Raw genomic sequence first — 13,394 nt, 5'->3', positions numbered from 1 at the left:
TTTGCTAGGCAAATTCGTACTTTTGGGAGTTAAATTCATGGTTTTACTTCTGCTTAAGTATTTTTTGAGTTTTTCAAGAATTTTGAATGCAGATATTAATTCAAAATTAATTCGTACTTTGATTAACAAATTTTTTTGAAATAACGCAAGTAAAAAATTTGCAAAAGGATGAATCTAATTCTCAAAACGATAAATGTGCTTTGTAAAAAAATGAATCTAATTTACAGAATGTTGAATTTAATATTTACAATAGAAGCACGAATTTAAAGGTCGACCAAAAAAAAAAAAAATCTTGGCAAAAATACTGGAAACACATTTATTTGACCAAATACGTGCGAATCGAGAAAAACATCGCCTGATTGGCCGTTAGAAATGGAAAATGTGTGCCCCTCGAGTTTTCCAAGAGAGTCGACTGGTCTTTCCGGTCACGATGGACGCGTCGTACAAGGAAACCGATTTCGCCTCGATTGCGTTCTCCTCGCGAAGCAAAAAAAAAAGAAAAAAACACACGCACACACGGTAGAATCGCGAGTCGTTAGAAAATTGCGAACAGGAAGAACGGCAGGCGAGAAAGCGTTGAAAACGTTTCGCGATGAGTCGAACGGAAATTGGATCGAGCTTCCTCAAAATGGAAGCCACTCGAGCAGCCGCTGTTTCATCAAAAGTGAGGGAAGCCACGAGAAACTTCGCCTTGCACAGTGTGTAATTTCATAACCAAGATCGTTTTGCCATACGTGCGCCGTTTTTTGTTAAACTGACTCTATTTGACACCAAATTAAAAAAAAAAAAAATTTATTTAACATTAAAATCAACGTAAAAAATTTTTATTTAATTTAGTTGATGATTTTTAATAGACTTACTGCTTCTTAAAAAGTTTTTAACTCAACCAGACACTAAATAAAAAAATAAATAAATTTACTTATTGACATTAAAATGAACATAAAAATTTGTCTATTTAATTTAAAGTTGTTAAGTTTTGATAGACTTCTTTTAAAAAATTCTTTTGTGGGGATATGAATTGAAATTCCTGGTGAGAACTGGTCATGAAAAGAAGCTGCACAAAAGAGACGTGATTCACGTGTGTTCGTGTAACATCAGCCGCACCTGTCGTTAACGGAAACCAACGATTTACGCTTGGCTCCATTTTCAAAGAGGGGCCAAGAGATCGAGGCCCATTATTGGCCCCAAAAACTCGCCATCGTTATTTTCTTGCTTTACTTTCTCTCTTTAATTATTGAACGAACTCAAAACCCAGAAAAAAAATTTTTTTTTTAATATTTCTTACATCTGAACAACTTGAAAAAAATTGCATATATTTTTTATTCCCTCTCAGAATTTGGAATAATTTTTTTTTTAATTTAATTTGAAGGTTCTCTTCTTCTTTGTAGTCTTCATATTTTTTTTATTAATAACTTGAACAAATTATTTATTTTCTACTCTCTTTTACAATTTAGAATAATTTTTTTCTTTTTAACTTAATAGTTTGGAATTTTTCTTCTTCTTTGTAGTTCTTCTTCATATTTTTTTATTCACAAATTATTAATGTTAATGATTGTGTTTTTATTAAGAAACAAATTTAATTCGACCAACACGGTGTCCCAATTTATTTATAAAAAAAAGAAGAGCACTTTATCAGTGATCGAGCTGGTGTTTCGTGGAGAAAGCGTTTTTCCTCGGTTCATTATGCGCATTTCGATCGACTGACGGAATGAAAACTGAAAAATGGAGAGAGGCTGGCCGGAAGGCGGACACGAAACAGGTCGACGGCACCGCGATGCTCTCGAATGAATGCATGTGGGAATCGATAGTGGGGATCAGACACACTTCGAGGCGTTCCATCTTCTTGCACGAAACTTCATCTTCGAACTTAAGAAACAAAAAAAAAAATTAAAGCTTCGAAAATAATTGTCTTTCAATTAAAGAAAGAATTCTAAAGAGCACCACAAAAAAAGTCTAAAAATTATTTACAGAAATATTTTGTAAAGAACAGAGCAACCAAAAAGATCCACTAACAATAGTCTTTCAACTAAAAAAAAATCTGAAGACTACCAAAAAAAAGAAGAACACATTCCTTAAAGAAGAGATCAATCTGGTGTCTCATTTATTACAATTCTCTATCGATTAAAAAAAAATTCTGAAGACTGCTAAAAAAAAGGAAGGACATATTCTTTAAGATACAAAGCAATCTGATATCTCATTTTATAAAAACAAATTTCTTTTCTTTCGATTTCCACAATTAACAACCAAAAACAAGCTAAAACCACGGCCATCACGAATTCTAATTATTCTCTTCTGTCGAAACGTAAATTCTGAAAAATTCTGAAAAGTACCACAAAAAAAAGAGTCTGAAAAAGAACATTATTATTTACATAAATATTTTTTAAAGAACAGAGCAAGCAAAAAAATGGACCTTCAACAATTCTTTCTGTTAAAAAAAATTCTGAAGAGCACCAAAAAAATTCTGAAGAGCAACAAAGAAATTCTGAAAAGCGCTAAAAACATTCTGAAGACTACCAAAAAAAAAAAAGAGAAGAACACATTCTTCAAAGTACAAAACAATCTGGTGTCTGATCTTACAAAAAAAATTCCTTCTCCCTCGATTTCCACAATTAACAACCAAAAACAAGCTAAAACCATGGCCATCACGAATCATAATTATTCCCTACTGTCGAAACGTCCCATCGAGCGAGAATCCATCCAGAGTCAGAGTAGTTCCCTCGTCGATTCGCCTGGAAACGAAACGAAACCGTGTATCGAATGGCCATCGCCAGGCGGAACAGAGTCAGGTAGACGTCGATGGAAAGGCTCGACCCAGATATCGCTGGTGCCAGCGGCGAGGAACGGAGTGCGCGATCGGAAATCCGCGCGGCGAGTCGAAGAGGAACGCGCGCGCTCCTCAGTTCATCGACTGTCGTCGCGCGGCGCGCAACGAGCGTTCTCCAAACGCGCTCCTCCGCTTCCGCGTGCGTTCGCCAGCTGCGTCGAGCGCCTCGCGAGCACTGTGAGTGGATTCAGTGACATGTGATACGCGAGTTAGGCCTCTGTCGATGCCAAATCGTGCCAAGTCGACGCGTACGACGTGTATCGTGCACTTTGGTGCGACTCCTCGAGGTGGTTTGTGGTTTATTGCTTTTGGGGAGGTCGTTCGAGATGAATTAATACGGCTTTGGATCGCAGAATTTTTTTTTTTTTTTGGAAGAAGCAGATCGTTTTTTAATGATGAATTAGAAACGTTACACGTTACACAATCGCAATATTGTATGTGAATATTCATTTGTGAATCCTCTTTTTGATGGAACTATATCATTTTTAATGCTGAATTCATAAAGTAGATGGTTTTATCATTAGAGAATTTTTTTTTTTTTTTTGAGGAAGTAGATTTAATGATGAATTTGGGATGTTAGATTGAAGAGTATTTGTTGAAAGGGTAAATGGTTTTTTTTCAGAATTGTGTTGATTAAAAGTGGTTCAGATTGATGAATATTCATTTGTGAATTCTCTTTTTGGTGGAACTTGATCGCTTTTTCCACTTGAAAATTTTTTTTTTTTTTTTTTTGAGGAAGTAGATCGTTTTTAATGATAAATTAGAAACATTGCACAATCACGTTGTGTTGATTAAAAAAGGTTTTTTAGAACGATTTTTAACAAATTGCAGAGAATTAATTATAAAAATAGCGGAAGTTAAAAAATATTCATTTGTGAATTCTTCTAAGGAAGTAAATGATTTTTATTAACGAATCGTAAATGTTTATTGGTAAATTAAAGAACGTTCTTATTGAACAATTTTCCTGAGCAAGCAAATATGATTTTTAACAAATCGTAATTATTCAACTCTTTGAGCTTTGGTCATTTAAATACAGCTGACTGGATAATACCCTGAAAGATACAACTTTAAAAAATCATAACTCATTTATTTCTTGCAATAAACCACCAAAACTTTTTTATACCATAAACAAAATATTAATCTTCAATTGCATACTAAATTTTTTACTTTTACTTCAAAACAATTCTTTCCAGAATTATTAGAAAAAAAAGAGAGAGAGACAATCAGTACCAATAATTGAATAAAATAAATATTATGCAATTAATTTAGTTATAAAATAATGCTTTTATGCTTTGATATGAACTAATAAATAACTCTGCAAAAATTGATCCAAAATTTAGTGCAAAAGAAGTGTTTTTTTTATAAAAATAAAAATTATCATTTTGGTATGTTCAAGTACGTTTGACTTAAAATCATTTTCGATTAAAATGACCATAAAATTCTCATTCTGGCGGCAATTTTGAATCTCAAAGACATCAAAGAACACTCATAGAATACTTAAAAGAAATTCTGCAAGCCTGGAATGACTCAAATATCTTCCAAAATGTCGAAAATAAACAAATTAAAGAAATAAAAATATCTCAAAGCAAAATTGCAATTCTACACATAAAATTCTTTAAAAAATACCAAAAACAAATGCAATTCTACATATTAAATTCTTAAAAAAATACCCAAAAAAACTTCACATCACAATTAAATCAACACAAATTAAAACACTCACAATTTCTCACAAACTTTGCATCTGAGCAAACCAAAATCTGCTCTCAACTCAACTGAAAAACCTTACAAATCGACTATTAAGTTCCTCAGCGTCTTATCGCGAGCAGAAAAGAGCGTGTTACGTAATTAACGACAGAATTAATCATTCACGCAGCCCATTGCGACGTCTGAAAAAAAAAGACCAACCAGAAATCATTTCTTCAGCATCAGAAAAAATATTTTGCATGAATCCAACAAATCATCGATGAAAAAAGAATAGAAAAATATTGCTGGTCGCTCGTCTATGTTCTTCTTTTTCTATGGCTGAAGGTGTTAATTAAAGCAGGCCTTTTTTCGTCTAATTAGCCTCGAAGCTGATTATTTCAGTGGAAGACGCTCGATTCGTACGATTCTCACGCGGTTGGCAATTAGAGAATGACAGAACGTGTATTGTTTGATCGTGTTTGTGGTCGAGAAGAGAGAGAGAGGCTCGTTAAGAGGCCGCCTCGGTCGATAATTATCGCGATCGTGCGTGCATCATCATCTGGGCTCGTAACTGTATGCTCGAAGGGGTCTGCTGGTTAAATGGCGCGTGACTTGGGTCGAGAAAACCACGCGAACAGCTGTTCTTTCGATTTTTCAGACGAACATCTACTGTTTCGTGGTTTTACAAATTTTTTTTTGGCGAGTTTTGCATCGAGAAAACGACCAGAACATTTTTTTATCGAGTTTTGGATCGAAAAAACAACGCGACGAACAGCTGTTCTTTCAATTTTAGGTGTTTCGCGTCCTAAAAATTTTTTTATGGAGTTTTGGATCGAGAAAACGATGCGACAACCAGCTGTTCTTCGATTTTATGAACGTAGCTTGGTTTTTCGCGTTTTGGAAATTTTTTTTATTGAGTTAAAGAAGGCTGACGCTAGGGTGAGCTAAGGGTGCTCGTTACTATCAAGCAAATATTTTTAAAAAATTGATTTCAAGCAAATTCGTACTTTTGGAAATTAAATTCACTCTTTTGCAAATCCTTCTTCTGCTTAAATCAAAAATCTGCTTAAGTAATACAAGATAATAGAAGACTGACAGAGCTCAGGGTGACACTAGGGTGAGCTAAGGGTGCTCGTTACTATCAAGCAAATATTTTTAAAAAATTGATTTCAAGCAAATTCGTACTTTTGGAAATTAAATTCACTCTTTTGCAAATTCTTCTTCTGCTTAAATAAAAAATCTGCTTAAGTAATACAAGATAATAGAAGACTGACAGAGCTCAGGGTGACGCTAGGGTGAGCTAAGGGTGCTCTTTACTATCAAGCAAATATTTTTAAAAAATTGATTTCAAGCAAATTCGTACTTTTGGAAATTAAATTCACTCTTTTGCAAATTCTTCTTCTGCTTAAATTAAAAATCTGCTTAAATAATACAAGATAATAGAAGACTGACAGAGCTCAGGGTGACGCTAGGGTGAGCTAAGGGTGCTCGTTACTATCAAGCAAATATTTTTAAAAAATTGATTTCAAGCAAATTCGTACTTTTGGAAATTAAATTCACTCTTTCGCAAATTCTTCTTCTGCTTAAATCAAAAATCTGCTTAAGTAATACAAGATAATAGAAGACTGACAGAGCTCAGGGTGACGCTAGGGTGAGCTAAGGGTGCTCACTGCTTCCAAGCACACTCGCAGAACCGATTAAAGCGCATACTCGATCCACGATTGGTGTCGTAACGAATCGGTTTCGCTGTGCCCAGTGTCATGGCGAAATCGCGGTATTCGTGTCGCGAGGGCTCCATTACAGAGCTGGTGGACGTTGTTTACCTCGACGTGCTTCTCGTCATTCCCCACCAATCGAGCGTTCCTCGAATGCATCAGCCACGCGCTTGCGCAATCGATCCAGGCGTGTCCTGCTCGAATATCGATTACGCGCCTGCGCAAAGCTGTTCTACGAGGTTACCTTCGAGCAGAGGAGCGTCAGTGATCCATCGATCGTCCTTGGGGATCGAGAGCTTCGTAATGCATCCTGCAAATAGAGCGTTGCAATTTTTTTCTGTACGAATGGTTTTTCAAAAAATTCTGTACTCGTTTGTTATAAAATTGGGAGTCTGAAATTTTATTATTGGGGTGTTATCGAGGTTTTTAAACGGTTTTTGAGTTTTATTGTACTCGTTATTTATTAAAATATTGGGAATTTGGAATTTTATTATTTTGATGATGAGTGAATGCTATGGAATTTTTTTAATTCGTTAATAATTTTCATGATTTTAATTACAGTGAAATATAAATTTTAAATTTGTAACAATTATAGTAAAAAATAATGGTTAGAAATATTATTTATTAATTACTGAGTTCAACGATATTAAAATATTCACAAAATTTTTTTCATAATCAAACAACTATAAATAACGTCAACGCAGATTAATTAATTATCGCACTTTTCTAACTGACAATTTTCCTAATTAATTTCAAATAACATTCAGCACTGTTTTCATATGCAATTTAATTGTTAAAACAGCTTCCACTCGAGATAGCCATCTTTGAACGAGCTGAGAATAATAGCCATTGATTAGTCATCAAGTTTCAACAGCGTGCAATTTGCATGCGATGCAAATTAACAGTCAGCCAGCGAGTAAAAAGTTGTGCATTAAAAAATTGTTTGTCGAATCGAGGATCGACCATGCGAATCGCGTTTTTTACAAAAGGAAGTCGAATTTTAAACATTCATCGTTACTTTCAGTAATTAACAAATTTTTTATTTGCACAAGAAGACCAATAAAAAAGTAATTTCTCAAAATTCTGATACTAAAAACCTTCCATTTGCAATATAAAAATTTAAAATGAAAGAAATCTTTAATTTCGCTTTTTTCTGATTAAATTTCTCCAAAATTATTCTTTTATTTAATATTTTCGAGCTCTGATATTAAAAATCTTCCATTTGCAACATAAAAATTAAAATCAAGTACGAAAGAAATCTTTAATTTGGCTTTTTTCTGACTAAATTTTGCTAAAATTCTTTTTTCATTTAATATTCTCAAAAATAATATAAAAAAAGTTGAAACTAAAATCTTGCAAACCCTTAAAATTTTATTTTCTGACCACCATCAACTCTTCAAACTATAATTTCCACTTAAAAACACCAAATTAGAGCTAAGCAAAGCTAATTAGTCACGTTTTTTTCATTTTTACATTTTTTACAAAGAAAAATACATCTTCATCTTCGACTGGTTACGCAAACGAACGTAAATAGCTAAAAAACGAGCGTAAAAATAGAGAGACTGGCTACTCAAGGCTGAAATTATAATTTCAAATCCATCAGGTGCAAAGTCACAGTGCAAACGACGTTCGCAAACTCATCTCGCTTGTCCGCGAGTCGACTCGCGAGCAAAACGAGATGTTTTGTGGGTCAGAGGGCGCTGGTTACGTTTTATTGTGACACACTGACTGGATTCAGCTTCCTACATCTCCAATCTAGTGGTTTTCATTTAATTCTGGGTTTGTTTCAGTCAGAACAAGCGAGATTTACTTCAAAATGCAATTGAACAGACTTAATCTATGAAAAGTTGAATAGTGAAGAAACTCTGTTAAATATTTTAACCAATTTCGCGTGGTTTCGTTTTATTGTGACACACTGACTGGATTCAGCTTCCTACATCTCCAATCTAGTGGTTTTCACTTAATTCTGGGTTTGTTTCAGTCAGAACAAGCGAGATTTACTTCAAAATGCAATTGAACAAATTTAATCTATGAAAAATTGAATAGTGAAGAAATTTTATTAAAAATTTTGACCAATTTCGTGTTTTCTATTCAATTTTAACTTAAGTAAGCTTTATGTGATATAAAATATGAATTATTAAAGTAATTTCCTGAAATATAACTAAAATTTTCATTTACAATTAGTTAGAATTGAGATTTTGGTTGAAATGGGGCAGACAACTATGTTGGAGCCATTTTGTAATAAGAACAGAGCAATCCAATATTGCCAATTAAAATATTTGAATAATGAAATAAGAGATATTAAAGCAATTCTCTCAAACATCACCAAAAATCTAAAATAGAACCATTTTACAATAAAAACAGAGCAATCCAATATTGTCAACGAGAAGTATTCGATTAATTTAACGAATAATCGAATAATTTAGCAGAGTATTCGACTGGTTCTCCAGAAGGCGATGGAAAGAGTGAATTTTTAATTAAAAGCGAGGATACACCTTTGTTCGATACCGAACGTGCGAGTTTCCATGAAAGCGGAGGCCTTTCTCATTCGCTCGATGGCACGCAGGAGAGTTTGTTAGCGCGAGATAATTGCAATGAAAAGTGTGCATTGTTCCATGCTCCCACGACGAAGCTTCTTCCTACATTTTCTCACGAGCGCCCCCTCTTCTCTGATCCATTTAAATCGCGCGCACTCTCGCGAGGGAGGCTCTCGAACGACATCCATTTTGGTACCCAAAAGAATCATATTTGAACGTAGAAAGACGTAAATTATTTTTTTTATTATTGTTGCAGGCTAAAAATTAGCCAATTCTCTTCGAAAAACGATAGTTTTGACCTTAAACTTGCCCTGAAATTTTTTAAATTATGCAAATATATGTATTTTTTTTTTTTGTAAATTCATTTTTACAGTGTCAAATACTTAATTAACTAAAAATACTCGCAATTTGGTAATTTTAAATATCCTCAGACCTATATTAAAGCAAAAACTGCTTGTGCTCCAAAAATAATTGCATCGAAACACAGGCCACTAATTTTCCTCTCCAATTAGTCGGAAATTTTCGTCCACAGAATTCCTCCACCTCTCTCTAATCCTCTACAAAGTATAATTAATCAAGTTTCACCGCTGAGTTCCCTCTGTTTCTTTTCATTTTAATTAGTATCGAAGCGCCAAGCCAATTGGTAGCCAAGGAAAGTCTGGTTGGATCTTTGGTTGAGGGAATCAGGGTCAATTATATTCCACGATTCGTAATTTCATGCGTGTTCGTCGTGCTCGATGGGTTGTATTATTCAGAGCTTCGAGTCCCGTAACTTGAGCCACGCGTCGCCATTTCTTCGAAGCCACTTATTTCAGTCGCCAGACGTCTCTGGGATCGTTAAAACCACGAATTGCCACTGTTTCGCGTCTCTTTCCTGCTCGACAATAGTCCAAACCAAGTGCAGGGTACGATAGAACCACAAAAACCACAAAACTCGACCCCAAACTCGCAATTGTAGGTCAATATTTGGTGCACAACAGCAGAATGACCATTGCAATTGCATTGGGGTCGCTAAAAACACGATTTACCACTGTTTCGCGTCTCTTTTCTGCTCGACAATAGTCCAAACCAAGTGCACGGTACGATAGAACCACAAAAACCACAAAACTCGACCCCAAACTCGCAATTGTAGATCAATTTTTGATGCACAACAGCAGAATGACCACCCCAATAGCAATGACAACGACAATTTAAGTGCTGACGAGCATCAGACGACTGCAAATCATGGAACGAGAGGTCTCAGACACTGAGGGAGTCTTTTCGAGAAGACTGTCGAGCAATTGGGCAGAACTGCCCACGACACTGCGCAAAAAGACGAAGCACAGGCCAGAAATCCTGTCGCAATTCGTGGACCCTGCAGAGACATCTGAGAACGAGTCGAGGAAGCTCGAGCCAAGGCCCTTCAACAACGTCCAGAGGATCGTCAGAAGGTCAGAGTTCCTTCGAAAGTTCGAAAACAGTGATTTGACGACCTGCAAAAGGTCAGAGCAAGCCTTCTGTCGCGTGGACGAGGACTACAGAAGGCACTACGAGGACCAGGAGCCTAAAATCGATCGCAGAAGGAGTCTGAGCAACCTGGCAGGCAAGTTCGAGCACAGAAGCTTCTCAGACGACGATCGCAAAACGAATTCCCCTGACAGTCTTCTAGTAAAATCCTCAGAGTCTGACCTGAGCAGTGACGAGTATGGCCAGACTGACGACTCTGGAGCCTTCTTGGAGAAGGCTTCCAGTCGCGAAAAGGCTCCAAAGAGCGAGCAGAAGAACAGGTTCATCAAGTTCTTCGCCAAGGACGATGGCAAACGCAAGAAGAAGGAGGAGAAGAAGGTTTGCAGCGACTCTGGCCACTTGGACGTCAACAAGAACAATGTGAAGCTGCTCTGCAGGGCCACAGAGTCTGCTAAAAAGGAGACCAAGCTGCTCAGCCAACAGAAATTCGAGTACGAGAATATACCAAGGATCGACGTGTCCAAATTGGACCAAAAGCCTTTTCTAAGTGCGATGAGCAGCTCGTTGAGCCAGACCCAATTGGAGAGACCCCAAATGCAGGCTGCAGATGCAAATGCAGAGCAGTTGAGGCAGGAGGAGTCTCTGAGAGCTGAAAGCAAGCTCAGAGCCCAGTCGCCAGGCAGGTGCAAGCAAAATGCCAGGGATTTGGCTGTTAATGAGCTGATACAGGACTTCTACGACTGCGAGCAGATCTCTAACGAACGAAAGGTGTCCAAAATGGAGACCATTGCTGAGGAAAATGGAGATGGCAGTAAACTGAGTGTCAGGGAGATTTTGAAGAGGTTCGAGGAGCTCAGGACGCAGAACGAGACGCAGGTCGAGGAGAAGGCGAACGACAAGACTCTCACCACTATTCAGGAGACCTTGAAGAAACTCGACGAGAAGGTCAAGAATTACCAGGTCAACATTCTGTTCTTGTCCTCGATTTATTCAATCCTATCTGACTCTGCTTGCCAGATGTAGCCGCGTAGTTATTTTTGAGGCAGTTTCGTGTCCATTGGGTTTGTTTTAATTGAGTTAAAAAATTTTGAGAACCAATTTAAGTCTTGCAATGACTTTTTTTTAGATTTTGTAATTGTTTTTATGTAACCAAACTGCTTAAAAAAATTGAGCAACGTGGGAAATTTGGTTGTATAACGCTTGATATCTGAGATCTGCGATTTTTATTCAGTTTTTCCAATTAGAAAGGCTGCAACTGTGATCTAACCTCAAATTATAATCATTTAAAGCTCCATACACAACAGTTGCTAAGAGAAAACGGAATTTGACAAACACAAATGCAGTTCTTCTTCTGTCGAAAGTCGTGAAATATCGTTTTACAGTTGAATTTCGTATCAATTTTGCGATTAGAAAGGCTGAAACTATCATCTAACGTCAAATTATGCTCAATTAAAGGTCCATACACAACAGTTACCAATAAAAAACGAAATTTAACGAACCCAAATGCAGTTCTTCCTCAGTCAGGAGTTACAAAATATCGTTTTACGATCGATAACAGTTGAATTTCGCATCGATTGTCCTCGATATCGTCAGAGCAGGTCTCGTACGACCTCGAGAGATCGATTTCGAGACGAATTTCCAGCGTTGTGAAATCCTCTCGGCGTGAGGAGGGCTTTACCGTTAACCGGATGATACGAGTTATCGAGAAGGAATGCGAGAGTCTGCATAGTCTCGCGTAATCGACCTTGTTCGCCTCTGAGCACTGTGTCGAGGCATTAGCGAAACGTTAGCGATGATAAAGGTACCGTAATGGCGGCTTCCGTCGAGCGTGACGAGCGCTGCGCGTCGAAACGGAGGGAAAATTGAATTATGCCTCTGCGACACTTGATTTTATCGAAGTATTCCATTTTTTTCTGGTTGAATTTATTCGTTTCAGTGCTTTTAAACTTATTTTGATGCTTTTCTTGGGGTGTTGGGTAGCTTTAGAATTTTTTTTGAAGAAGGAATACTGCACTTTCTGCAATTTTTCTTCAAATTTTCTCAATTGCTCCCATTTTTTCCTCAACTTTTGCCAGTTTCTTCGATTTTTCTTCAGATTGGTCTCTCAATTTTGCCGTCAAACTTTTAATTTCCAACTTGAAACTTAAAATACCATCAAGTTCATCAATAGCAGTTTAACTTAACAAATTAGCACTAATCAACAAGAAAGTACATTTCTCTACATCAGAAGATCTAAATATCCCAACCAGAACTTTCATAATTTCATCAGGAAACAGATCTAGATCAACGGAAATAGTTTCACTTTCAAAGAAATAAGAAACCATTTAGATTACTACTAAATAATAAAAGAAAAAATAAAAACCCAACAAAAGCACTGCTAAATAACGAAAAAAAATTAAAAGACCACCAAAACCATTAGCAACTAACAAGAAAAAAATAAAAACCCACCTAAATCACTACTAACTAAGAAAAAAAAAATAAAAAGGCCACTAAATTGCTAATAACTAACAAAAAAAAGAATAAAAACCCACCAAAATCACCTGCAACTACCAAAAAACCAGTAAAACCCACCTAAGTCCCCAACCACAGCACCCAACCCAACGCATTTCGATTTCTCGATCCACTTCCGCTCATTTCCCTAAACCCACGTGGGCGCCAGCTCGTCCTGGTTCACGCCAAGCCTTTTCTACCATTCATTTTCTCTTTCCACTCGCGTTTCCTGCTTTTCACCAGCCTCGTATCGCGTCCATCTCTCAAATCAGCAAACAGATTCCACTGCAAACGATTCAAGGCATCAGAAAAGTCATTTTGAGTCTCCAAATCGTTCTCAAAAGGTTTAACAATCGTCGAACGATGAAACAAATTTCGCTGAAGGCGATTCGAGGCTTCAGAAAAGTGCTTTTGAGTCTCAAAATTGCTCTCAAAAAGTTTGATAACCGTCGAACGACCCGTGACAGAGATTTTCCATTTTTTGTCGAACCCAATTCGCGTTGCAAACGCGAAACTGCCGCTGCAGAGACGGTTTCAGGCTCTTCTGGATGAGAATTCGTGGCATATGCACTCGTGAAAGTCGATTTGTGGACACAAATCGTCGTTTCTTTCGTCCACGAGCGCAATCTTCCTCATTGCTCAGATGATATTGCAGTTATCTGCAATTTTCTGTTATTTACCGAGTAATGAGCTGTCGTT

The 13,394-nt window shown here is 36.8% G+C and overlaps 1 protein-coding gene across 1 annotated transcript in view; it reads left to right on the top strand.

Annotated features, from left to right (window-relative positions):
- LOC143431698 (unconventional myosin-XV-like) overlaps nt 1–13,394 on the top strand; it is a 40,448-nt gene that overhangs the window by 22,081 nt on the left and 4,973 nt on the right. The gene's annotated exons all lie outside the window — the stretch shown is intronic.

This window comes from Xylocopa sonorina, unplaced genomic scaffold, assembly GCF_050948175.1.
Source record: "Xylocopa sonorina isolate GNS202 unplaced genomic scaffold, iyXylSono1_principal scaffold0014, whole genome shotgun sequence".
Lineage (NCBI taxonomy): Eukaryota > Metazoa > Arthropoda > Insecta > Hymenoptera > Apidae > Xylocopa > Xylocopa sonorina.
The sequence above is the reverse complement of the archived record's forward strand: the minus strand, read 5'-3'. Positions and strand labels throughout refer to the sequence as shown.